The sequence below is a fragment of the Octodon degus genome, unplaced genomic scaffold (assembly GCF_000260255.1).
Source record: "Octodon degus isolate 3935 unplaced genomic scaffold, OctDeg1.0 scaffold00136, whole genome shotgun sequence".
Classification (NCBI taxonomy): domain Eukaryota; kingdom Metazoa; phylum Chordata; class Mammalia; order Rodentia; family Octodontidae; genus Octodon; species Octodon degus.
The window spans coordinates 1,855,964-1,859,566 of record NW_004524712.1 but is presented as its reverse complement, the minus strand read 5'-3'; positions in this window follow the sequence as shown (position 1 = coordinate 1,859,566).

Genomic DNA, 3,603 nt, shown 5'->3' with positions numbered 1-3,603 from the left:
TTAATTTAATGAGTAGAAAGATTTGTACTAATAGTGTTTGGACAGGATATCATGTCTGCATCTTGTACGATGAATAGCCACTATGAGGACAACAATATGCAATGTATTAATTATTGAAACTGTCCTACTAAACGGCTTTGAAACTGTCTCATTGCTATTTGTTTCTCCATAAAATTATTTTTAAACAATAAAAATAAAATAAAATAAAATCAACAACACAAAGGACTAGAACTATATAGCCTGGTTCAATGCACAGTATGCAAAACAAGGAAAAAAAGCCTGCATATCTTTAAAATCTCCTCAATCCCACAGACTTTGAAAGAGAAAGGTAAGTGCTCTGCAGGGGAGCAGAGGCCCCCAGGTGAGGCATTCTTAAAGGTTAAACACTGCGCTCCTGCCAGATCTAAGACCTGGGTGAGCTCCACATTGGCAGAACACTGCAGGCTGCCGCGTCCTTTTCTTTTCTAACAATGCCAGGTAGCAAGAAATCATAAAAGAAATGCTAAGCAAGTCAAGAGTCCAGTGGGCTTCAGGGCACATTTTGAAGTCAGGAAGGAACAGTTGCTTCTAGCCAGAACAGGAGGCTGGTGAGCAAGTTGGACAAAGTGCGCGGATGAGCACAAGCTGCCCGAGTACCCTCGAATGAGCAGCACAGCCACTAACTGTGCCGGTGCCTCCAGACGCAGCCCCAAAGGAGAATTTACTCAGTCAAAATTGGGCCTCGAAGAACGAAAGGTAGATAACAGGAACAGGGAGATCTCTCTCTCTCTCGGATGGGCAGCGATGGAGAGACGGAGGGAGCATAAAAAGAAATAGGACGTGTTCTGCCCATAGGCTGACTCCCACGATGACTATAATTACGTGCTGACAATGTGTACTAACAAAAATTTAATTTAAAAAAAAGCATCTAGAGAAAATGGGCAGCCAATACACATAGTGGTGAAATATTATTTACTGTAAGATCACACAGAAAATGTTTTTTTTATATATAGAGTCTCACTACAAAGTTGGACTCGGTGATTTTCCTGTCTCAGCCTGCTCAGTGCTGGGATTACAGGAGTGTGCCACCATGTCTGGTTTCGAGCAGGCAAGGTGCGCTCAGGGTTCCAGGGCCTGCAGGGCATGTGGTACTGGGGATCAGACCCAGGTCCTTGTGCTTGCCAGGCAGATGCTTAGACCACCAAGCTATCTCCCCAGCCCCAAGAAAGTATTTTCAAAGAATACAAATAGTAGATCTGAAAAACGTATGATTTGATATATTCAACTGGTCACATGATGGTATTTGGTATGTTAAATACCCTTATGCATTGTCATTTGGTAAATGCCAAAAGGAAGACATAATGGGGTCTGTGAAATTTTATTTGATGAAAGTAATGTTCAGCTTAATTTCAGGGTAAAAGGTATTAATATTTAGTAGGACAATACAATTCAGTTATCATGTACTATATTTTAATTTGTCTTCCTCATGTTCAAGAAATTAAAGGTCAAGAGAGTATTTATTTTTTTTTCTTTCTCCTTGGTGAATGAATGTAAGTTTGTGTAAATTTAACAGCTCAGTTTTCCTGTAGCATGGTAAGAAGTTATGCCACTCATCTTTTTTTCAATTCTTTCAAGAAGAAGAAAGAAGAAAAGAAAGAAGAAGAAGAAGAAGAAGAAGAAGAAGAAGAAGAAGAAGAAGAAGAAGAAGAAGAAGAAGAAGAAGAAAAAGAAGAAGAAGTCGACATGACAATTGTGTTACTACCTACCTGTGCTCACAGTTCAAAAATAGATCCTGTTTATTAAGTTGTGTCTACCTGGCACGAGGACCTCGGAGACTAAAGGAAACAAAGCTCTCTCCTGGGTATGCACAAGAGATGTGTGCATAGGTCTCATGCTGCGGGTACAAGTGTTAGCAGTTACCTGAACTGTGATTTGAAAGATCCCTAATACACAAGTAAGGATTGAGGGATACTGTGTTATCTTCCTTCTGGACAACTATAAGAGATAAATGTCAATGTTTAATAAATGATAAATGTTTAATTCAACAAGAGATATCTGTTACTGAAAGAAATTTTTTAAAACATTCTCTGCTTGGAATTTTACCCAATAGTAAATTACATAGAAGAAGCTGTAAGGTTGTACACTGCCATCGTGAGGTTCTTGGGGGAGGTGATCAAGACATGCATGAGGTATGATCTCACTAGTCTGACACAAGCAGACTTCATTGAAAAGATAACACTGGAAAGATTAAAATAAGTGAGACACAGGACATATTATTTTCTTGATCTTCCCTTAATAAATTATTCCTATTTTCATGGTTATTTTGTTGTTGTTGTTGTTGTTGTTGTTGTTGTTGTGGCTGTTGTTGTAGCTGTTATTGTTGCTTCTATGCTGGTGGGTTAGAGTTCAGCTAACAGTAGATGAAGTGTTGCTCCTTGGGGGTGGGACATTTAAGTCAAACATGAGACAGTGAATTGGTCATGATTTGGTCAGAGGGACAGCATTCAAGCATTTGAGGGAGAAGTGTTCCAACCTGGTTTTTTGGGTTTTTTTTTTTTTTTATTGTACAGGAGCTCAAATCCATGCTAGATAAGTTCTCTACTCCCTATCCCTAAATTTATTTTTTTTAATTTTTCTAACGTATTTAGTACAGTGTCCACAGGGTCTCACTACACAGATTGGCCTTTAGTGATCCTTCCTGTTTTTCAGCTTCCCAAGCGCTGGGATCACAGGCGCACGACACCACGCCCAGTCTCAGTCGATAGCCCTATGAGGAAAGAGACAAATTGGCAGCATTTGTATTAATCCAGTAGAAAGATGATATTGGCTCAGATCAGGGTAATAGAAGTCGAGTGGGGAGCAGAGTTAGATTTCTACCAAGTTGCTCTCAAAAGCATTCTGCCCTCCTATCCTCTCCCAAGACTTTGGACTTCCTGTTGAGAAAGTCACAGAATGAGTTTGTCCTCTAAGAACTTCTGTTTACATACACCATAAAACCTTCCCTGTGGCTAAGAAGCACAAAGGCCCTGGGAACTTCTTAGAAGAAAAGGCTACACTGTAAAGGAAGAGAGAAAGATTAAGAAAAAAAGGAAAGGCGAACAGTATCACTAAGCTATTTTGACACACAACATTAAGTTTACTCCTTCTATTCCTTCAGTTAAATTTCGTGTATCAAGAAAAAGAGATTATAGGAAAACTAGGAAACAAAAGCAACCAGACGGACAAGTTCCTTGTTTGTTTCTTCTTCCAAAGAAAGGGGGAGGTTCCAGCCAGAGCCACAGGGTGGCCGGGACACCTGTCCTGCTCAGAGCTGAGGGAAGCACTGTCCATGAGAACCTGTGGGAGACACTGTCTGGATGAGAACCAATGAACAGGCTGTGAGCCACCAACTTCGCTGGCGTCCTCTAGATTCTCACCATACTGTGAGCCTGGGAAGCCTGGCAGCCTCTTTCTGTGCAGCCCCAGCCACCCGCTCTCCCAGCCAGCTGCCTTTCCCAGCAGACAGCACAGGCACAGGGCAGGCCTTCTTCCTCTTAGGAAGCCCCCTCCACTTTGATTAAAAGCAGCATTCCATCCGGGCGTGGTGGTTCATGCCTGTAGCTCCAGCACTTGGAGGCTGAGGCA